Here is a 25532-nt window from a genome sequence, read left to right on the forward strand (position 1 = left end):
AGGAAAGAGAAAAAGAAAAAGAAGGGAATACAACAATAACAATTGTAAATGAAAGAAGTTTGGCAGGCAGCAATCCGACGCAAAGTGCGGACGAAGTAACAAAATCTCCTTCTCATTCTTGATTAACAAAGGTGTACGTTACAAGGCCCTGGGGGCCGAGAAAAAAAATATTACTACAAGACTCAAAAGGAACACGTTGGAGACCACTTCAAGCTCCCAACTTCTCCTTCCGGTTCCGTTCGTCTCGACAGTATTTTCCAGTGCGTGTGATAAATCCTTCAGCTCTCACCCCCCGCCTCATTCCGCTCCATCGTCAAAACCCTAGCCCTAAGGAGAAAAGGGTGGGATAGAATTCAGGGGGCAGTGACGGCAACGGCAGCGGCGATGACGACCTGCATCAAGAAGAACCGAAGGTACCTCGGAGGCTGCGATAGTGCCGGAGGCATGCACCACCACCGTATGCTCCACGACAACCACCATCCTAGGTACTCCGGCAAGGTCGGCATGCACTACTTCCACCGTCCCCGCAACAAGTTCTACTGCCCCACCGTCAGCACCGACCGCCTTTGGTCCCTCGGCCCCGACGACATCAAAAATCCCATCACAGCTTGTGACGACAACTCTGCCCCCTTGACCGGTGTCACCCCGTGTTGAGAAATGTGTCCCAAAAAGTCAATCGTCAAGCTGTTGACGGTTGAGCAACCAAGTATTGTAATTGATTTGTTAATAAATAAAATATATTTGGCATCTTCATCATAAGCTTTCATCTTCTAATGAACTCCGTTGTTATGATGAAGTCCTTAGGACTATTTAAGTTCGATAAAGAGAGGATTTATCGATTAGTCCTTAAAACTATTCATGACCAAATGATAAGCTCTTAATAAGGACGACAGCTTCTATCGAGCATAGGTCGCTGTAGGCCATATGGGTTGGTTGTCCTCTTAACCAAGGAGTGTGGAGACACTGGTATGGCATACAGGTGAGATATAAGGGTACATCATCATTGAACGTGACCAACTCCAGAGTATTCTGCTGTCGAGAATGTCTCTGATGGGATATAGGTATAAGTGTCCCTTAGACTTGAGATCGCCTCAGTGACTTGCAAGCAACTCACTGTGCTTTGGTACTGGACTAACTGAATTTCTAATTCAGGGACGGAAGGCTTCTGGGCACAGTCAAGTACTTGCGAAGTCAGAGTGTGATCGAGATGGGATTGACCACTCCAAGAGTTGGAGAAGAATGAGTTGCTGTATTTCAATTTAGCAAAACCTTGGCCAGGGTAATCCATCAGATGGATTTGATATTTTGAAATACAATGTGGACAACCTGATCAGAGTTGACAGTTGAACTCTGGGGTGTCCTATGATCATTTTGGTCAAGGGGATGAATTATATGAAAACTATATCCGCATGGGTTCTAAGGATGTTGTTCTACACATTCGACCTATCCGGTCGTCGGGTACCATTGCTAGATTGTCACTTCGATTGGTATAAAAATTTATTCCTATGCTACCGACTTAGGTTCGGACCTATGAGGTCACACACATTATAGTTCATAATCCGATCGGATGGTTGATCAACGATTAAGAATCGTTCTAGGGTTAAATGATCAATACGATTGACATTTAACCCAGTGCAAGTGTTGTGGGAGGATCGATTAGCAATTTGATTGCTAATTGGCTTCATTTGATTAAGCCAATGGGCTAAGATTAAGTCTAATTAAATATGATTTAATTAGATTTAGTTTGGGCTTGATTGGATCAAGTCCAATTGGTTTATTGGATAAGCCAAGTGCAAGGAAAAACTAATCCTAGTTCAACTAGGACTTGGGTCAATCTAATTTCTAATTTGATTAGAAAATTAAATCAGATTTAAATCTAATTTAATCTGATTAAATTAAGTTTTTAATTGGGTTAAGACCTATTTTAATTGGGTTGATCTAATTTTGGTTTGATTTGGTTTGGGAAATCAAATTAAAACAAGTCATGAGATAGAATCCTAGTAAGACTAGGATTCCTCCTTGCGCCACATAAGCCTTCCCCATGCCCTCTCTCTTATTCAATGCCAATATCCACTTATTTTGTGCAACAAAAGCCCTCTCCCAGGTCTCTCCCACGTTCACAAAAGGTTTCCTCTTTTCTTTCTTACATGGAAGGTGGTTTGGATCAAATCAAAAAGGAATAAGTTTGGATTTCGAATTCTATGAGATAGAGTTTTAGAAATCCAAAATTCTTTCAATTTTGCACCGAATTTATCCAAATTTTTTTTGGAATTTTTATAGATTTTAGGGTACATATTGTGCATCCTTTTCTGGTGATCAATGCATAAAAATATGGAGGAGGTGCTCAAGAGTTGGGTGCCCCTTAACTTGCCATGTTTGGATAAGCCTTGACTAAGTATTTGACCTAGATAAGGACTCTATCATATATCTCTGTATAAAATGAGTTTCTTCATGAAATTTTAGGAGAAGACATAGATCTGAGAGATCTTTGTATCATCCAAAAATCAAAGAGAAACACCTTTGAGTCATGGAGATATAAAAGATGCAAGTTAGGGTGTCTAGAGAGAAAAACGTGAAGAAGAAGAGGGTCTTCTTCTAGGGTTTTTTGTTTTCAAATCTTTCCTCCCTCCATCTTGAGTTTCCTGAGAGCATCTCAGATCTGAAACTCCTCCTTTTACTTTCCATCTTTGGAAGAGTCTAAATCAAGAAGAAGGAGGCACCTGATCAACCATCAAAGAAGGATCAGCGCAGTACTAGCATACTGTGCTGATTTCCTGAAGCAGGACTTCTGATCGAGATTCGTGGGCTCGTGTGGACAACTCCTAGAGGCCGGACACGTGTGCAGCTTGCAACATCATCCTTAAGCCTGGATCAGCGAGGTTAGAGAGTCTAACTTGCAAGGTAATAGATCTGATCTATTGTTTAATACATACATTAGATGTGGTATAGAAACATGTTGATATGATCAACATGTAGTTCATGCTATATTTATATATTTTAATTTTTGATTTAATGCTATGTAATAATCATGTAATAGGATCTTAGATCTAGGGATTCTCTGATTTTTGAAAATAAATTTTGATTTATTTTAGTCTTCCGCTGTATGATCTTGAAAAAGTTTCAAGATCTAACCCTGAAATCCTAGATCTGGTTTCATCACCCCGTTCAACTACTTCGAAATTCTCGGACGGAACACACTCACTGGTCGTCCCCATTATTAAATCTCTATTGTTGAAGAAATTCTCCCTCGAGCCCCCTTTGAGGCGATGGGAACCCTCAGTGACAGTTCGACAGCCGGAGAGTTCGCAGGCCACTGTTTTCCCCCTTTTACTCCTCTCGATCCGTGGCATCCTCTCGAGGTTGGCCTTCGGGGTGGGAGCCCCGATGGGAGAACCCCTCGGAGAGGCTCGGATGACTGAAGATGGCGGGGAGCCGGCGGGGATGGCGAAGACTGGTGTGAAGGGCGCTCAGAGTCGAAAAGGGCACCGATGGAGTGGCTGAGTGGCTAAACTCTCGGGCAGAAGAAAGGTGTCGACCCTCAGGCGAAGTGAAGCCCCTGAAGGAAAGGTGGAGGCTTAAATAAGTGATGGGACCTGGTGCAGTTATGGTGGCAGACATCCCTAAGCCCACCAGCACCCGCCACATGTCCCACTTACCGTGACGTAGGGCTGGCTGCCGGCGGGATCATTATGGCGTGGCACATAGGATTACGCCTTGGTGGGAGTTCTGAAAGGACTCTTCGGATCGCCCTAATCAGAAAAAGGCTCCAGCATGCGCACATTAAATGCCAAGATTTTTGAGGGCGGTCCTGTGCAGAATTCAAGGAAATGACTTCGGCTGTAAAAATTTTTTGTACTTCCTTCGATCGAAACTCGAACTCGAAAGTAGGGGGACTGGTGTTGGGTACAAAATACCCCAACAGTCGAAGTTCGTGCCAGGAGTGACCCTCCGGGGATTCTGTCAACTTTCGACCTTCGGCGACATCTTTCCAAACCTCTCTGGCGGTCGAGCCTCCGCAGCATTCCCGAGTTCTGCCGATGGATAAACCCCCACCAGCGTCGACCAGGTTCTTCACGACAGATAGACTCCTATGGGAGTCGGACTTCGCCGACTTCGACTGCAGGTAGACTTCGTCCAGACTCCTACGGGAGCCGGACTCCGCCCACGACTTCAATTGCAGGCAGATTTCATTCAGACTCCTACGGGAGCCAGACTCCGCCCATGACTTCACTTGCATGCAGATTTCGTCCGGACTCCTACGGGAGCCGGACTCCGCCCACGACTTCATTTGCAGGCAGATTTTGTCTGGACTCCTACGGGAGCCGGACTCCGCCCACAACTTCAATCACAGGTAGACCTCGTCCGGACTCCTACGGGAGCCGGACTTCGCCCCCAACTTCACTTGCAGGAAGACTTCGCCCGGACTCCTACGGGAGCCGGACCTCATCCCCGACTCCGGCTGCAGAAAGACTCCGCCTGGACTCCTACGAAAGCCGGACCTTGTCCCCGACTCCGGCTGCAGAAAGACTCCACTCGGACTCCTATGGGAGCCAGACTTCATCCCCGACCTCTACTGCAGGTGAACTTCGTCCGGACTCCCACGGGAGCCGAACTTTGTCTCCGACTTCAATTGCAGATGGCCCTCGCCTATAGTACTAACACTCAAGGCACCCAACAGTGGATGGCCCGCCAGCAACATCCGAGCTCTTTCCAGATGGATAGCCATCTCTCTCCGCCAGGCGCTTCAACCGAGCTTCGACCGACAGGCCTGGACTCCCTGGCAGGCCACAGTAATAGCCACGACTCTGCTCCACCTCCTGCGATGGATTCTGCGTGGCTCCACCACTCTCTGCAACAAGCTCCATGTGGCAGGCCACAGTAATGGCCACGAATCCGCTCCACTCCTCGCGGCAGATGCTACGTGGCTCCACTACTCCCTGGCGAGTCACGACAACGGACGCCGCTCCACTTTCTGCAATAGATTCTGCATGGTGAGACATGGTGACAACCATGACTCCACCCCATTTCTCTTCATGATAAATTCCTCCTGGCCCTGTGCGGCCCACGATGAGGCGGTTACAAATAATCGCTATCAATCCGTTGCTCCCTCCGTCTATAAAAAGGGAGCCCAGATACGTTATTCTCTAAGCTCTCATTTCTTACCTAAAAACTCTGCTAAAATTTTCGTTTGAGCACTCCATTCTTGTTGAGGCAGAGAACTGACTTGAGCGTCGGAGGATCTTGCCGGAGCAACCCCAACTCTGGTTTAGACTTCTTTTGCAGGTCCCGGTGGCGACTGCGACTCCCTCGACTCCAGCTTCTTCGATGCAGGTGAATTTTTGCACCAACACAAACCAAATCCAATTTGGTTGGGAGTAGGATTAGCCAACATGTGCTAGCATGCTAATTAGCAACCCAATTAGGATCCTTTGACCCTAATATAATCAAAAAAAATTCTTTGATCAATTCTTTATATATGTGACCTATTGAATTCCATATCTAGCTAGCAGTAGATCTGAGTATAAGTTGACCTGACTTGATTAGAATCTTTCTAATTGATTTAAGTCAAACTGAGCTAATCTGAGTTTAGCAATTAGAACTTTTTCTAATTGACGATCAAATTAAACTCTTTAATTCGATCAAATCTATAAGACAAGATTGACATCTAGCAATATATCATGTCTATTCGAAAGATATAAATTTGATGAAAATATCAAATATACCCTTCAGTGATAAGTTATCATGCAATTCAATCCTTCGATCATCCTTGGATCCCGAATATATTTATGAGTATAGATACATGTTTAACCTAATTACATATTCATATCTCTCTCAATGATTCAATTAATAAAATATTAGAAACTCTTTCTAATTTTTATTCTACTTTGATCAAAAACTTTCTGAACAATCATACGATTAGAGTATATAGGATGCGATCTCCTCTTACTAGGAGTGATCAATTCTTTGTTGATCTATTCACAATCTTCATGCACAATTCACTATATCTAAAATACTCCGTGTATAAATTTGGTCATGAATGAGTATGAATCAAAATATAGATTCATATGTACAAGATACTATGGTGGTCTCAGATCTAAGAATTAGTTGCACTATTCCCACTTAAAGAACTATCTTTTGACATATAAGTAAGACTTCATAAGATGTTCTTTTGGCAGATCAATTCAGTGAACTCATTCTCTAATGAGCATCCACATCCTTGTATTAGTACCTCCATACAAGTGATTATAAGATCAACCACCCTCTCTATTGAGTATACATAGGATGTGCCAGTTTTTTTAATTTTATTGATCTCTGGCTCAATGTACCAATAATTAAGAATATTTTAGATTAAGATTTTAGAATTTTAGGTCTCATTGGTATGATCTCATCATGACCCTAAAATCATTGTCCTAGTCTATGGAGTTCATCATAATCTTAATAAATATAAGATGTAGCATATGATGAAACATAATATATTTATTTATTCATAAAAATATCATGTACATAAGTAGAAAGATTAAAGAAAATTCCATCATAATATAAATTGTAATTAGTTTGTAAGGCATAATTCTTTCAATCTTTCACTTATACTAAAATCAATCGCCCTTATACTTTAACCCCATACAATCGAGGTGGCGATCGATCTACTGCTATGGTAAAGCTTTAGTCACTACAAAAATATTGAATTTAGTGATGATATTAGTGACAAAAAGAAAATTCATCACTAACACTACAATAGAACAGGATATTAGTGATGCAAAAAATTCATCACTAATCATGAAGGATGTAGTCAAAAAAAAATTCTAAAGTTACTTGATAATGAAATTATCTATCCCATCTCTGATAGCTCATGGGTAAGTCCTGTATAAGTGGTATCCAAAAGGTTTGAGGTAACGGTGGTCCCAAATGAAACAAACAAACTTATCCCAACTATGACCCAAACGGGGTGGAGAGTCTGTATAGACTATAGAAAGTTGAATACTATGATAAGAAAAGATCACTTTTCATTATCATTTATTGACCAAATGTTAGAGAAATTAGTCAGACAAAAGTTTTATTATTTTCTTAATTGATACTCCAGTTATAATCAGATCTCCATAGCCTCTGAGGATCAGAAAAAGACTACATTCACTTATCCATTTGAAACTTTCGTTTATAGGTATATGCACTTTGGATTATGTAATGCATCGATAACCTTCTAGAGATGTATGATCAGTATTTTTTCTGATATAGTGGAATGATTTTTAAAAATTTTTATGGATGACTTTTCTGTTTTTGGCCTTACCTTCTCCAAATGCTTAAATCATCTAAGATTAGTCCTAGAAAGATGTAGGGAGAAGCACTTAGTTCTCAATTAAAAAAAATACCAATTCATGGTTAGAGAAGAAATAGTTCTTGGCCATGTAGTTTAAAAAAAAAAAAAATGAAGTGGACAAAGCCAAAGTAAACCTGATTGCAAATCTTCCACCACCCAAGTATATCAAAGAAATCTATTTATTTTTGGGACATGGTGGATTCTATAGAAGATTCATTGTCAATTTTAGCAAAGTGGCTCACCCATTAACAAACCTGTTAGTAAAAGAAGCTATGTTTGAGTTCACTCCTGAGTGCCTAGAGTCTTTTAAATTTCTTAAAAAGGCACTCATTTTAGCTCTCATCATTCATCCTCTCATCTAGTCTAAACCTTTTGGACTCATGTGTGATGCATCCGATCATACTATGGGTACAATTTTAGGTTAAAGAATTAATAAGCTGCCTAGAGTTATTTACTATGCAAGTAAAATATTAAATGATGTGCAACTTAATTACACTATCATTGAAAAGGAGTTTCTGACCGTTGTCTTTGTCCAAAAAAAATTCAGATCCTATTTGGTTGGATCCTACACCATTGTCTATACTGACCACTCAGCCATTAGACATCTCCTAGCAAAGAAAGATGACAAGACATGCTTGATATGATAGATCTTGTGAAAGAATAATACCGTACAAGCCAATCACATATGGGATGTGATTGGGTGTTTATTATAATTTATCTTCCAAACTCATGTAAGTTGATATTTATATTAATAAAATAGATATTTTTGATTCATTATATACTGCATCTTATTATTTTTAAGATTATAATGAACTCCATAGGTCTGGGCAATGATTTTAGGATCGTGATGAGATCACATCAGTGAGATCTAATTTCTTGATAGCCCTGATCTAAAATATTTCTGATCATTGGTATGTTGAGTCAGAGATTAATGATATCAGTAAGACTGGCATGTCCTATATGTGGAGAAAATTCAGTGCAGGAGTAAAATGATAATTTTAAAACTTTTTCAAAAATTACTATTTTACAAAAGAAATTATTAATTAATCTAATTAATTAACAAAAATTTACCCTACACTAGGATCTAAATATGATATATAGCATGCATGTATTTAAATTTAAAATTCAAATTTGAACAGTAAATACTTTACTGTAATATGTTCAGAACACAATACCTTTGTGCGGGTAGTAGATCGCCACAATCTGATCATCGTCGGAAGAGTCTGATCATCACGATATAGCCACATAGTATGTCTGGCCTCTGTGGATCATCCACACGAAGCTCCCAATCTGATCGACTTCACATGAGTGCTAGCTCGTTGTAGAGCCCTTTCGACGGCCGATGCTGATCGAACTCCTTTGATCGATGTCTGCTGATTCTTTGGATGCTCTGGATTATCAGCAGACATGCTTGAGAGGATGTTGAAGATCTTCTTGAAATTTGGTGGGCTCAAGACACTCGTAGCTCACCTTCTCACTACCCGAACTCCAGGCTGAAACCCTGAAGAACTCACTGAAACCCTGCGCATACTTTTTCTTTCTTTTCTTTCTTTTTCTCTCGGAAGGATATAGACCTTCACCTTGCACACAAGGATTTCTCACGCCCAGATTTTCTCTCCAAAAATTTTTTTGCACACGTCCCACTCTTCTCCTCCTTTTAAAATAATGTCAAACGTCTTATCCACATGAGAGGATAAAGATGAGTAATTGCACATTTGAATTCAAATCAAATTTTGAATTCAAATGGAAACCAATTTATCCCTATCCACTAAGGGCGTGAGAAGAGGAGGGCGTGGATTAATTTGTGCATGAGTGATTTCATGAGAAATATTTTCTCATGTAATAAATGGGGCATTAAAAGAGGATAAGGTCAAGGCGCTAAGATTGGTTGCTCATTCAAATTCAAATTTTGTTTTGAATTTGAATGGCCAACCAATCATCCTTATCCACTCATTTGGTGCATTAAAGTAGGGCATGAGGAGGGCTTTGCGTGAGAAAAAATTCATGAGAACTTCCTTCTCGTGAATTCAAATGGGCACAGTGGAAGTGAGGTGGTGCAGGGAGAATGGGTCAAGGTGGTTTCATTATTTAAACCAACCTAATTGAACCAAATAAGTTGGGCCCAATTAGACTAATTTAAACCCAACTTAATTAGGCTCAATAAAATCCTAATCAAATTAGGAATTGATTAAGCCCAACCCCTGATCAGATCAGGGACTAAACCATCTCGACGATTAGGTCAACTCTTAACCTAATCGGATCAAATCCAACTGAATCCAATTCAATTGGACTTGATCCAAAAATAATTACTCAATCAAATTAAGTTAATTAGTGATCAAATCACTAATTAAACCTCTCATAAATATTGAGTCCAAATTCGATGGATAATCGAGCATCAGAATTCATCGATATGTAACCCTGATCGAAGAGTCCCAAACCAGTGGGACTCTTGACCCCGGTACCCAAAATGTGTGGGACTCATGATTAGAGAATCCTGATTCTCGATCACAAAATTCCAAACACGTAGGACTCATAGTCCATGAGTATTAGAACTCTTCATCAGCCATCAGATCAGATAGGAACCTCTAATATGTGTGATCCCGCAGGTTCGAACCTAAATCGGTAGCACAGGAACCAATTTCTGTACTAATCGAAGTGACCATCTAGCAATGGTACCCGATGATCGGATAGGTCGAATAGTTGCAATCACAACACTCAGAACCTACGTGAATATGGTTACTATATAATTCATCTTTTTGACCTCTGTATTTAGGACGACTCAGGGTTAAACTGTCCACCCTCATTAGATCATCCGAATCGTGCTCAACTCAAACAGTCCTGTGACTCCTCACAAAGACTACCCTGGCCAAGGTTTTGCTAAATTGAAATATGACTGTACACAGCTCCTAAACTGGAGTGGTCAATCCCATCTTGACACACGCACCGACAAGTCAAGTACTTGACTACACCCAGCAGCCTTCCGTCACTGAATTAGAAATTCAGGTAGTCCAGTGCCTAAGTGCAGTGAGTTGCTTGCAAGTCACCGTGGCGGTCTCAGGTCAGAGGGATATTTATACCCATATTCCATCGGAGCAAATCTTGACAGCAAAAATAACTCCAAAGTCAGTCACGTTCAGTGCAGATATACCATTACATCTCACCTGTATGCCATACCAGTGTCTCCACACTCATTGGTTAAGAGGACAACCAACCTATATGGCACACAACAACCTATGCTTGATAAACGTTGTCATCCTTGGTAACAACATATCATTTGGTCGCGAACAGATTTAAGGACTAAATGACAAATCCTCCTTTGTCTAGTCTAAATAGTCCTAAGGACTTCACCACAACATAGGAGTTCATTAGAAGATGAAATATTTTGTGATGAAAAATATTAAAATAATTTTTATTAATTCATAATTAATGTACATATATAAAAATGAGCACAACCATCAACAGGCTAAAGATTGGCTTTGGGACATTATTCCCAACAATCTCCCACTTGGCCTAAAGCCAATCGGTGCAGTATCTAATACTCATCTTCGACTTGTAGTCGTCGAACTCCTTTACCGCAATGGCTTTAGTGAATGGGTCGGCCAGGTTCTCCTTTCCGTCGATCTTCTGAAGGTCGACATCACCTCGATCCATAATTTCTCGGATGAGATGGTAGCGGCATAGAATATGCTTCATCCGCTGGTGTGCCTTGGGTTCCTTCGCCTGAGCAATGGCTCCAGAGCTGTTACAGTAGAGCAGAATTGGACCAACAAGGGAGGGTGTCACTCCGAGCTCGGTGATGAATTTTCTCAGCCACACCACTTCTTTGGCAGCATCTGATGCAACGACATACTCCATCTCGCAAACTGAATCAGCCACTGTGTGTTGCTTGGAACTCTTCCAGCAGATAGCCCCACCATTAAGGGTAAAAATAAATCGCGACACACTTTTACTGTCATCGTTATCAGACTGGAAACTAGAGTCTGTAAACCCTATAAGTCTGAAGTCCGATTCACCATAAACAAGCCACTGGTCCTTAGTATTTCTTAAATACTTCAGGATGATTTTAACAACCTTCCAGTGATTCTCCCTTGGATCAGATTGGTATCTACTCACTACTCCTAGTGAGTATGCCACATCTAGTCGTGTACATGTCATGGCGTACATGATAGATCCCACTGTCGAAGCATATAAAATTCTACTCATACGCTCTCTCTCTTGAGGTGTTGTCGGACAATCCCTCTTCGAGAGAGAAATTTCATGGCCTATCGGTAGATAGCCTTTCTTGAAATTCTCTATGCTGAACCTCTTCAGCATAGTATCTATATACGTAGATTGGGATAAACTAAGTAACCTTTTAAATCTATCCCTATAGATCCTCATTCCTAAGATGTAGGAAGCTTCTCCAAGATCCTTCATGGAGAACTGTGACGACAGCCAAACCTTTATTCCCTGTAATGCAGGAACATCATTCCCGATTAAGAGAATATCATCCACATACAATACAAGAAATACCACTACTGGACCATTAACCTACTTATAAATGTAGGGCTCTTCTCCGTTCTTAACGAAGTCATACGTCTTGATCATCCTATCAAAACGTATGTTCCAACTCCGGGATGCCTGCTTAAGTCCATAAATGGACCTCTGTAGTCTGCACACCTTAGACTCATCAGTGGATGTGAATCCTTCAGGTTGTATCATATACACCTCTTCATCCAGCTCTCCATTTAGGAAAGCTGTCTTCACATCCATCTGTAAGATTTCATAGTTCAGATGGGCAGCTATCGCAAGCATAATCCGAATGGATTTGAGCATTGCCACAGGAGAAAATATCTCGTCATAGTCTATACCATAACGTTGACGATATCCCTTGGCAACCAGATGGGCTTTATAGGTTTCCACCTTTCCGTCTGTGCCCCTCTTCCTCTTGAAGACCCACTTACACCCTATGGGTTTTACTCCTTCGAGTGGGTCAACCAATGTCCACACATCGTTGACCTTCATGGACTCCATTTCAGATTTCACAGCCTCTAGCCATTTCTCAGAGTCGGGTCTCTGCATTGCATCTATGTAGGTGATCGGATCCTCATCGTTTTCATTAAGTTCGATAGGATCGTCATCTCGGATCAAGAAACTATAGTATCTGTCCGATTGACATGGTACTCTACCAGATCGCCTTATGGGTGCTCTAACAATAGGCTCCAGATCTGATCTAATCAAATCCGATTCAGGTTCAGCAATTTGTGTCAGTTTTTTCACCTATCGAACTTCATCAAGTTTGACCTTAGAGGCAACAGTCCCTTCACCAAGGAACTCTTTTTCCAAAAAGATTGCCTTAAGGCTGACAAACACCTTTTGCTTATCAGCCAGGTAGAAATAATATCCTTTGGTCTCTTTTGGGTATCTTATAAAATTACACTTGTCAGACCTAGGTCCTAGCTTGTCCGTAATTAAATGTTTAACATAAGCCAGACACCCCCAAACCCTAAGGTGCGAGAGTACTGGCTTACGTCCTATCCATATCTCATATGGCGTTTTGGTTATAGACTTACTTGGAACTCTATTTAGAAGGTAACAAGTCGATTCGAGCGTATATCCCCAGAGAGAGATCGGCAGACCAGCAAACCCCATCATGGATCGAACCATGTCCAACAAAGTCCGATTCCTCCTTTCAGATACACCATTATGCTGTGGTGTTCTAGGAGGAGTCCATTGAGAGAGAATCCCATTCTTTTCAAGATATGTTAGAAACTCATTGGAAAGATATTCACCTCCTCAATCAGATCGAAGAGTTTTAATACACTTTTCAGTTTATTTTTCTACCTCATTTTGGAATAGTTTGAACATTTCAAACGACTCCGACTTATGCTTCATTAAATAGACATATCCATACCTCGATAGGTCATCTGTGAGGGTTATGAAGTAGAAATATCCACCTCTTGCACTTGAGCTCATGGGTCCACATATATCAGAATGTACCAGACCCAAGAGTTCACTGGCTCGCTCTCCTTTTCCAGTAAAAGGTGACTTGATCATTTTACCAAGAAGACAGGACTCACAGGTTGAAAGTGATTCACAATCACCTACTTCAAGAATTCCTTCTTTAGCCAACCTGTTTATCCTGTTCTTATTGATATGACCTAGTCTACAGTGCCAAAGATAGACTTCTGACATATTATCTATTCTAAGACATTTACCGGATGTTTGAACCACATTAACAGGTTGTGATAGAAAGTAAATTCTATTTTTAAGTTGTCCAACAAATATTGTAACACCATTCAAAATGATATTACAAATATTTTTTTTTATTAAAAATTGATAACCGTACATGGCCAAAAGGCCTACAGAAATAATATTTAATAAAAAGCTTGGACAATAGTGACATTCACTCAGAATTATATTTCGAGAATTGATTACAAGGTTCATGATTCCTAATGCTAGAACTGAAACTTTGCTTCCATTTCCAATGTTCAGGAACCTCTCACCTACATCAAATCTCCTACTGACCTACAGACCCTGCATTGAATTGCAAATATGATAAGGGCTTCCGGTATCCAATACCCAGACAGTAGTATCACAAATAAAAAAGTTGCAAGGTGTTATCATATAAGTACATTGCTTCTTCTTTGGCCTGTTCGGGTCCAGTGAGGCAATGTATAGAGGACAGTTCCTCTTCCAGTGCCCCTACTTCTTGCAAAAGAAGCACTCTATCTGGCTCTGGTCGGGCTTGTGCTTCTTGGTCTGACCCTGTGCAGACGTCCCAGCATGCAGCTGCACCTTCTTATTCTTCTTCTTCTTGTTCTTCTTCTCTTTCTTAAAGGGTCAACGACCAGAAGAAAACCCTCCCACAACATTCATCGACTCCTTATGGAGCTGGTGATCCTTCTCAAAGTTCTGCAGCAACCCCAACAAGCTGTGGTAGTTCACTGCAGGCTTTGTCATTCGAAAATAAGTAAGGAAGGGAAGGAAGGACTTGGGCAGAGAATTAAGGATCGCATCCTTACCGAGCTGCTCGTGCAGGAAAAAATCCAGTTTACTTAGGCACTCAATCATTTTGATCATGTACCATACATGATCAGTGACTAAGACTCCATCCCTCATCCGAGCATTGAAAATGGCATAACTAACTTTGTGCCTTTCAACATCGTCAGGCGTGCCAAAAGAGTCATTCAACATTTGAAGTACTCCTGTGGCTAGGCGTTCTCGAACCTGTGACTGAACTCATCATTCATTACCACCAGCATTATGCACCGAACGTTGGTGCGGTTGTTAAGCCACTTCTAGTAAGTATCTCGGACCGTCCTTCTAGCATTCAGGGTTGGCTCCTCAGGTGTCGGATCCGTTACTACATAAAGGATCCGCTCATGCTCAAGGATGATTTTTAATTTTTGATACCAGCTATCGAAATTAGGTCCCATGAGCTTGTCATTATCTAATAATGACCGGAGCGACAGGGTAGTGGCCATAGCTGCATAAAGAAAAACCAGACCTATATTAGTACATAAATTATTAATACTAAAGACTTGGACTTTAGTCTAAAGTTTCTCTCAGTATTTTTACGAATTGATAGCCTCAACCTTCAATTCGAGGAATTACTTTAATTCTTTAGTGGGTACTAGAATCCACACAGACTACACACGAGCCCAACTTTGGTTGGTCAACCCATGTGCATCTATGGGTAGGTTCATAACCAGTTATTTTTCTAAACAACTTCTAGTAATTAATTTTGCCCCAAAACCTAATCAGTAGGCTTTGGCCTCCACTGAAAAAATCTGATTAGGTCCAACCATTAACATGATTTGATTTGGTGAATTAGACCAATAAATGATCAAGCCCGACTTTGGTCGGCCAACCTAACCACCATCAGAAAGACTCAAACCAAATTATCATACTATGAATGATAATTTCATTAGTCAATAAGCACCAGATCTTTGGGCCTCCAATGATTATTAAACTAATGGACTCATTATCACTCACTTAATGGGAGGTTATGACCTAGTTATTAATATAACTTAATCATTTTTAGGATCTAATAATTTTTTTGAGGATTTTATTAAAGAATAGATGAGAAGAAAATATCCAGCCAATTTTAATCCTCCCACTGACTTCACCAAATCAGATTAAAAAGAATTTACTTAAAGCTGGCATTAGGAGCACCTAAATCAGTCAAACTGATTTACCTAATGATATGGGTGAGCCCTAATCACTAAGTGATCTAATCAAAACCTAATTCATTAGGTTGGCCAGGTAAGTGAGATCAGTGGTGGGGATAAGCCATTAACTCGTCAGAGATCGAATCACTGTGAGTAGCTCCCACTTAAAAACCACTGGTCAAACTGCCAAACTTACCGTAGACACCAACCGGTTCATTAGTTTTAATTTGATCAACTTAGTAAATAGGGTTCCACCGCGTAGCCATGAATTAAGTCCATCTTGGTCTAGTTAAAGACATGGACCCATTCAACTACAACTATTGGAGTTGAGTCTAGAATATCCTTGACCTAATCTAATTCAACTTTTGATTAGATTTGATCAATTACTCTAATTTAGTCCATTTCTTTAAGCTAACCTAAGGTCTAACCCAATTATGGACCTAATCCATCTAACCTATTGACCCACAAATTTATGCAATTGTCTTAGGTCTTAATTCACAATTCTAGATCTACTAGACAACACTTAATTCTTTTAATTAAGTATTTGGGCTGATGGGTCAGGGTTTGGCATTTCAAAAATAATTTTTAAATTTGAAAGGTTTTATTTTCTGTTCACCAAATATGTTGACTCATTACACAAATAGATCAGCACATTTCATAAACAGCAATCCTATTACTAATTACATAACAAAAAATAACTCAATCAAAATAAATCATGAATATTCCTTTCACTACTTCATCTGCATGGGATATAATTGCATCGGCACCTCTACCGCTATAGGAGACCCCATCGAATGGAAAGAGAGAGCCTTTAAACCCTACTTTTCTCCTATGACCGGACGGCCATGGCAACCAACCCAATTCGATTACTTGCTACTTGGATCAAGTATATCTAAATATACCAATTTTAAAATTTAAATTTTAAATTTCAAATTTCAAATTTTAAATTTTGAATTTCAAATTTCAAACAAATTTCAAATTTCAAATTTCAAAATTTTGAATTTCAAATTTTGAATTTTAAATTTTGAATTTTAAATTTGAAATTTCAACCAAATTTTAAATTTTAAATTTTTGAATTTTGAATTTTGAATTTCAAATTTCAAATTTCAAATTTCAAATTTCAAAATTTGAATTTCAAATTTTTTTGAATTTTGAATTTCGAACAACTTTCAAAATTTAAATTTTAAATTTTAAATTTTAAATTTTAAATTTAAACTTTTAGATTACAACTTAATCTATGCATGCAAATATATATATCATATCTAAGAACCCGCTCTGATACCATTTGTGGGGAAAATTTAGTGCAGGGGTAAAATGGTAATTTTAAAATTTTTTCAAAAATTATTATTTTACAGTAGAAATTATTAATTAATCTAATTAATTAATAATAATTTATCCTACACTAAGATCTAAATATGATATATAGCATGCATTCATTTAAATTTAAAATTCAAATTTGAATAGTAAACACTTTACTGTAATGTGTTCAGAACACAATACCTTTGTGTGGGTAGTAGATCGCCGCAATCTGATCACCATCGGAAGAGTCTGATCATCACGATGTAGCCACACAGTATGTCTGACCTCTGTGGATCATCCACACGAAGCTCCCGGTCTGATCGACTTCACACAAGTGCTAGCTCGTTGTAGAGCCCTTTCGACGGCCGATGCTGATCGAACTCCTTTGATCGATGTCTGTTGATTCTTTGGATGCTCTAGATCATCAACAGATGTGCTTAAGAGGATGTTGAAGATCTTCCTAAAATTTGGTGGGCTCACGACACTCATAGCTCACCTTCTCACTACCCGAACTCCAGGCTGAAACCCTGAAGAACTCACTGAAACCCTGCACATACTTTTTTTTTCTTTTTTTTCTTTTTCTCTCAGAAGGATATAGACCTTCACCTTGCACACAAGGATTCCTCATGCCTAGATTTTCTTCCAAAAATTTTTTTGCACACACCCCACTCTTCTCCTCCTTTTAAAACAATGTCAAACGTCTTATCCACGTGAGAGGATAAAGATGAGTAATTGCACATTTGAATTCAAATCAAATTTTGAATTCAAATGGAAACCAATTTATCCCTATCCACTAAGGGCGTGAGAAGAGGAGGGTGTGGCTTAATTTGTGTGTGAGTGATTTCATGAGAAATATTTTCTCGTGTAATAAATGGGGCGCTAAAAGAGGATAAGGTCAAGGCGCTAAGATTGGTTGCTCATTCAAATTCCAACTTTATTTTAAATTTGAATGGCCAACCAATCATCCTTATCCACTCATTTGGTGCACTAAAGTAGGGCGTGAGGAGGGCTTTGCATGAGGAAAAATTCATGAGAACTTCCTTCTCGTGAATTCAAATGGGCGCAGTGGAAGTGAGGTGGCGCAGGGAGAATGGGTCAAGGTGGTTTCATTATTTAAACCAACCTAATTGAACCAAATAAGTTAGGCCCAATTAGACTAATTTAAATTCAACTTAATTAAGCTCTATAAAATCCTAAATAAATCAAAAATTGATTAAGCCCAACCCCTGATCAAATCAGGGACCAAACCATCTCGACGATTAGGTCAACTCTTAACCTAATCGGGTCAAACCCAACTGAATCCAATTCAATTGGACTTGATCCAAAAATAATTACTTAATCAAATTGAGTTAATTAGTGATCAAATCACTAATTAAATCTCTCATAAATATTGAGTCCAAATCTGATGGATAATCGGGCATCAAAATTCATCGATATGTAACCCTGATCGAAGAGTCCCAAACCAGTGGAACTCTTGACCCCGGTACCCAAAATGTGTGGGACTCATGATCAAAGAATTCTGATTCTCGATCACAAAGTCTCAGACACGTAGGACTCATAGTCCATGAGCATTAGGACTCTTCATCAGCCATCAGATCAGATAGGAACCTCTAATGTGTGTGACCCCGCAGGTTCGAACCTAAGCCGGTAGCACAGGAACCAATTCCTGTACTAATCGAAGTGACCATCTAGCAATGCTACCCGATGATCGGATAGATCGAATAATCACAATCGCAACACTCAGAACCTACATGAATATGGTTACTGTATAATTCATCCTTTTGACCTCTATGTTTAGGATGACTCAGGGTTAAACTGTCCACCCTGATTAGATCATCCGAATCGTGCTCAACTCAAACAGTCCTGTGACTCCTTACAAAGACTACCCTGGCCAAGATTTTGCTAAATTGAAATATAACTGTACACAGCTCCTAAACTGGAGTGGTCAATCCCATCTTGACACACGCACCGACAAGTCAAGTACTTGACTACACCCAGTAGCCTTCCATCACTGAATTAGAAATTCAGGTAGTCCAGTGCCTAAGTGCAGTGAGTTGCTTGCAAGTCACCGTGATGGTCTCAGGTCGGAGGGATATTTATACCCATATTCCATCGGAGCAAATCTTGACAGCAGAAATAACTCCAGAGTCGGTCACGTTCAGTGCAGGTGTACCCTTACATCTCACCTATATGCCATACCAGTGTCTCCACACTCATTGGTTAAGAGGACAACCAACCTATATGGCACACAATGACCTATGCTTGATAAATATTGTCGTCTTTGGTAACAACGTATCATTTGGTCACGAACAGATTTAAGGACTAAACGATAAATCCTCCTTTGTCGAGTCTAAATAGTCCTAAGGACTTTACCACAACATACGAGTTCATTAGAAGATAAAATATTTTATGATGAAAAATATCAAAATAATTTTTATTAATTCATAATTCATGTATATATACAAAAATGAGTACAACCATCAACAGGCTGACGATTGACTTTGGGACACTATTCCCAACACTATGTATGCTCAGAAATGAGGGTGGTTGATCTCACAACCACTTATATGATGACACTAATACAAGAATATGGGTGCTAATTAGAGAATGAGTTCACTGAATTGATCTACGAGAGAATATCAGATGGAGTCTTATTTATATGTCAACTGATGATTCTCTAGTGGGAGTTGTATAAGTGATCCTCTGACCTAAGGTCACCATGCTACCTTGTGTACATAGATCTATGTTTTGGTTCGCTACCTAACTTAGTTCTTTGATCCTTGTGTGGGGTATTTTGGATATTGTGAAGTATGCATGGAGATTGTGAGTGATCAATAAGAGATCAGTCACTCCTAATAAGGGAAGCAAACATCCTATGTGATCTCATAGGTCGGTAATTTAGAAGTCTTTGACCAAAGCAGGATGATAATTAGAAAAGAATTTTTAATATATCATTAACTGAATCATCACCTTCAGATTGAGATACATTTAGATAAATGATTGGGTTTGACATATTTTCATGCCCATAGCTCATCTAGGATGTTGTTTGACTGAAGAATTGAATTACCTAAAAACTTGCCACTGAAGGATATTTTGATAATTTTTTATCAAAATTTTAAATCTTTCAGATAGTCATGATACATTGCTAGACATTAATTTTGACTTATAGATTTATCAAAATTAAAAGAATTTGATTCTGAAATCAATTTGGAAGAGTCCAAGTTGATTGGGACTCTTCGGGTGATCTAATCTCATAGGATTAGGATTACGTCGAAAGTCTAGGTTCATTACTGGCTAGATTTGGAACCCAATGGGTCCCACACTTTGAGATTTTATTTTTATCTGATCTAATTAGAGTTTAATATAAATTCTATAGGTTAATTTGATATGTTAGCATATTATATTAACCCAAGTTCTCAAATTGGTTTAAATCAAAGTGTTTGAGCTAACCTAGACCAGTTGCCTTTGACCTAATGGGATTGGGTCAATTTGGATTGGATCCTTATCCAACTTGAACCAGTTTCAAGTAGAGAAAGACTTTTCTATGCCCACTAGAACCCATGACAAAAAATAAATGCCACCCTCTTATTTTTGACGTGTGAAATAAAGAGTCCTTCTTAACGAAGGCTCTTAATTTTTAAGCATTGCCATAATTTCCCAATCAGATCTCCTATGTTTTGTCACCAATTTAATGTGAAGTTTTTATGGCACATAGAAGAAGGAGAGTCTTCTACTACAAGTATCTAGAATGCCAGAAAATTTACATGATAAATTTATTCACCACATGGGAAGTTGAAGCACCAAAAGTTGGCGCCCCTTCATCTCATGTGACGTCTCTTGGTCCCCTATTTATATGGGATGCCTCACTTGGTTTCTTATTATGATTTTTGATTGAAATCAGAGAGAAGGGATGTGGTAAACATAAAAAAAAATTAAAAAAAATTCTAAGGAAAAAAAAAGAAAATATGAGTGGCAAAAGTTATAAGAAGGGTGGTGAGATTTTTAGCAAGTGTTGCTAGTGTGCCCTAGGGTTTGGTTTTTTCATGTGTTGGAGCCAAAAATCAAATCTTAGGTTGTATGATATCTAAATAATATCTTCTTGGCATCATTCTGATGGCAAGATCGAAAGCAACTGGGCTTTGGCACGGTCGTGACACAAGTTCAAAGTCGGTAGTATTCTTGAGAAAATAAGGCTGCAGCAGTGCATCGGTTGGTAAGGACCTTGGCCAGCTTTTGTGTGGATCATCATTGGAGGACTTCTATCTTGAAGTCTCATGGAGAACACCAACATGCCACTATTTCATTTTTGTGAAAGTATAAAATTCTATCTCTCGCATGCTTGATTTTGCTTTGATCGATATCGATAAGGTGATTCTACGGTTTAGATTCTGGCTTGATAGTTTTATTTGATAAAACTATTAATTATATATTTTTAAAATTTTTAAAATTATTTTTTACTGTATGATTGAAATCCAACAGTGGTATCAGAGCTATCTTTGTCTGATTCGATCAAACAAGTGCAATATAGTAGCATAGAATAGTTCTTGTTCATATCCTGCCAAAAATGTAGCATTATTTTTAGCATCGATTCTTCAAACTCAAAAATTATTTTTGACTTTTAGTGAACTATGATTTTATATTTTAATTATTAAAATTATAAATTTATGATAATTTAAAATTTTATTATCATGGTAGCATGATGTTTAAATCGATGTATAGAATATAAGGGTGTTATGTGATTTATGTCACAAATTGACATAAAAAGTATCAATTAATATCTAAATTATCTAACTTTATTAAGAAATTGATACTTGTTATTATATTTTGCAGAAGAAGAGATCATCAATAGAAAGAACAAGGAAAGAGGATTCCAACGGCGCAAATTTTATGCAAAACGGAGTTAAATTGACCCAGGAATTGAAGAATGAAGAAAGAAGACTCAATTGGGTCAAACCCGAGTCAAATCAGATCAAAATTGATCAAAAATCAACTGATTTGATGATCTGATTAGCCGCCTGGTCCACAGCAACAGGCGCATGGACCATGGACCCATCGGCGCACCATAAACCCCCCTAACAACTCTCTAAAACCTCTTAGTCCAACATCGAAAGTTTTGAAAACCTTATAACCCCCAAATGCCTATAAAAAGCCCCCAAAGGCCCTTGTTTTATGTATTCTTCCTTCCGATCAAGCTTGTAACTCTAGATAGTGGGGTTTTTAGCTCTCTTTTCAAGCCTCGAGCTTTGAGGTTTTTGTAATAAATTTTTTTTATATATAAAATCTTATTTTTATGCAATTTCATCTCTTTACATTACGCAATTTATTTTTCTTGCAATTAGGATAGTTTAATTTATGCAATTTAATTTTATGCAATTAGGTTAGTTTAAATTATGCAGTTTAAATTTATGCAATTAGGATAGTTTAATTTATGAAATTAGGGTAGTTTATTTTTCTGTATTTAAATTTTGCAAGTAGATTTAGATCATGTCTAGCTAAGCATCCCTTCTAGGGTTTGCGATGAAGCTAGATCATGAGTAGGGATTTTACATAGGGTTCTTTCTTTTTCTTAGGGTTTCTTTTTCTTCCTCTTTTGCCAAGAATTTTTGATGAACTACAGTTGGGTCGGAGTCCCTTCATAGTTCATGCTTGATTCAGTGCATAGGAGGAGAAAACCCTAAGGGATCCTAGTTACTACTCCCCTGTAAAGAATCTTGATGGGTTATCGTTGGGCCTTAGTCCCTTCATAATCTATGCTTGGGAAAGACAAGAGGAGTAGTCGTTAGGATCAATAAGAAAAATTCTAGGTAGAATTTTCTAATCTAGATCTAGTGGATTCAAAAACCCTAGATCCTTAGTCTTATTGTCTTTAGCAAACAACTTTCGACTTTCGATTTTTGTTAAAGCTCGCTTGAGCATAGATTTGAAAATCATTTTTAAAACCAAGTCTCTGTGGGATCGACCCGTACTCGCTGGTCGTGCTACTCTGCACACCGTGCGCTTGCGATTTTATTTACAAATTTTAAGATTTGCACATCAAGTTTTTGGCGCCGTTGCCGGGGATTTGGCGTTTTAAATTGTTTTCAAATATTTATTCTTCGTGCGTTATAACTCTCTTTCTTTTTTCTTTAGGTTTCTATATTTAGTTGGTGATTGCTGGAAAACTCAGGTACGCTTCTAATTTCTCTTTTATTATTTTTAGTTAATTACTTTTGCTTTTAGACCTAATCATTTGAATTTACTTAATCATAAAAAAAAAATATATAAAACAAAACAAAAGACATTTCATAATCGTGAAGTAAAATATCAAAATAAAAAAAAAATTTAAATTAAAATCTTTTACATTCTTGGTCATCTTGTTTATTTGTATTTGCATTTTCATAATTAATCTAAGGGCATCAACCCATTAACAAGATAAGGTGGGGATTTCATTACCCTTCCTTAGCCCAAAAACCATATCCATCATATTGCATTACCTAGACTTTTAATCTTAAAATCAATTAGACGTCAACCTTAAGGAATTCGAGCTCAATAGGACAAGGAACCCTAAGAGTTCTACCAAGTTTGAGTTGTTTGATTAGTTGGTGTCTAGGCAAGTCCCTGAGAGTGGTTTGTTAAATTGGTTCAGTTGCTGGCCTGGCCAACTCGTTTGGTGTCTAGAAAGGCAACGATGAGTGAACCTCCCACCTCTTATACTTACCTGGCTAACTAGTTGATCAATCTCCACTTGGAAGGTTTGAAGGGTCATCTTGGAACAGTTAGGAGCTGTCTAGATTTAGGTTAACCCTAGGATAGATTGAGTTTAATTTATTGATTCACTTGTTTGAAAAAAAAAAAATTTAAAATTTAAATTAATTTGGTTACTTTTCTTTAGATTTAGGACTCCTTAGGATCTTCTCTTTAGAACTTTTTCTCTTTTCTTTCTTTTCCTTATACATAAAAATTTTATTAAAAAAAAAAATTGTATAAACATCGAGAACCGTACACTTCGTGTGTGGAGAAGAGTGTCGGGTCGTCTAGTTAGAATTGAGTCAATTCCTGTTGTTCCAATGGCTGAACCAATCCAACCCATAACCCTTAAAGATTTGTGTTATCCAGTTGGCTCCATCCAACCATCTTGTATCAGGTTGCCACAACCCACAGCTAACAATTTTGAAATCAAACCTCAAATCATAAATATGCTTCCAAAATTTACAGGATTAGAGGATGCTTATATATTTATTAGAGAATTTGAGGAGGTATGTGCAACCATGAAACTGCAATTAACAGAGGATGAGGTCAAACTTAGATTAATCAACTTTGCCCTTAAGGACAATGCTAAGAAGTGGCTTTATAGTCTGCCAAACTATTCTGTCACTACCTGGGAGGGCTTTGTGAGAATATTTTTAAAAAAGTATTTTCCCCATCATAAAACAGCTAGGATTAGGAATGAAATAAATCAATTTTACCAACTAGCTGGTGAATCATTTTGGAAGTACTTTGATCGTTTCAAGAATCTTTTGACCCAATGCCCACACCATGGAATAGAAACTTGGAGACTATGCCAGATCATCTATGAGGGGTTAGATTCAAACTCAAGAACCATGCTAGAGTCCATGTGCCAAGGCCAATTTATGGACAAAGAAACTACTGAAGCTTGGCAATTCTTAGAAGACCTAGCCGAGAAAAATTTACAGTGAGAAACAACTAGGGAACCTGATAAAGCTACACCTTCAAGAGGAGGAATGCATCAAATTCAACCAACCCTAGCATCAGAGGCCAAGATTGCAACCTTAACACGTAGATTGGAAGCCTTAGAATTACAGAGACCAGCCAATGTAAATCAAATATCTGCACCCATGTGTAAAGGGTGCAATGCACCAGACCATGTCTTAGAAGAATGTTCCTACTCGAATGAGTGTGCACAGGTGAATGCCACCTATCAAGGACCATTGAACAATCCTTATGCACCCACATATAACCCAGGTTGGAGGAATCACCCGAATTTCTCATGGTCCCAGAATCCTAATGTAGGTAATCCAAATTTCAATCAGCAAAATCTAAGGTCCAACCCAGTGATGAACAACCCGCCAGGCTTCCATGATAATGACAAGAAAATTACCTCTTTAGAGAAAAGCCTAGAAGCCATGATGAAAACACATACCAGCTTTATGCAAACTACGGGTCAACTCATAAATAATAACACCCAAGCTATAGCCCGTCTGGAAATGCAAGTAAGTCAGCTGGCTTCGACCATTAGTGAACGAGAACATGGTAGGTTACCTAGCCAACATGAGCCAAATCCTAGGAACCAAAATGGTCCACGACCCCAACAAGGAAACCAAGTTAATGGTGTAAATGCCATTCATACCTTAAGATCAGGAAAACAAATAGACAATAAGGTAGTTGCACTTGATGATATAGATGACTCATCTGCCGAGTCACCTTCTAAAACTACTACCTTTCAACTTCAAGCACCAGAAACTGAAAATTCACCTAGTCCAGTACTTAAAAGTCCTAGAGCTCCTTTTCCAAACAGACTGAAATCCAATAAATCTGAACATTTAGACAAAATTTTAGAGGTATTTAAACAAGTCCAAGTTAATATTCCTGTTTTAGATATAATCCATCAGGTTCCAACTTATGCCAAATTTTTAAAAGATCTTTGCACTAGGAAAAGGACCACTAATGTACCAAAGAAAGCATTTTTGGCTGCAAGTGTCAGTTCATACCTATCTAGCCATGTGCCAATTAAATATAAGGACCCTGGAGCTCCAACAATTTCTTGT

The 25532-nt window shown here is 38.7% G+C and overlaps 1 non-coding gene across 1 annotated transcript; it reads right to left on the reverse strand.

Annotated features, from left to right (window-relative positions):
- Positions 1-24182: 24182 nt before the first annotated feature.
- LOC140858249 (small nucleolar RNA R71) lies at positions 24183-24289 on the reverse strand. The gene has a single exon (XR_012141816.1). It is a non-coding gene; the product is annotated as a small nucleolar RNA R71 (small nucleolar RNA).
- Between the last annotated feature and the right edge of the window lie 1243 nt (positions 24290-25532).

Source organism: Elaeis guineensis, chromosome 5, assembly GCF_000442705.2.
Source record: "Elaeis guineensis isolate ETL-2024a chromosome 5, EG11, whole genome shotgun sequence".
Lineage (NCBI taxonomy): Eukaryota > Viridiplantae > Streptophyta > Magnoliopsida > Arecales > Arecaceae > Elaeis > Elaeis guineensis.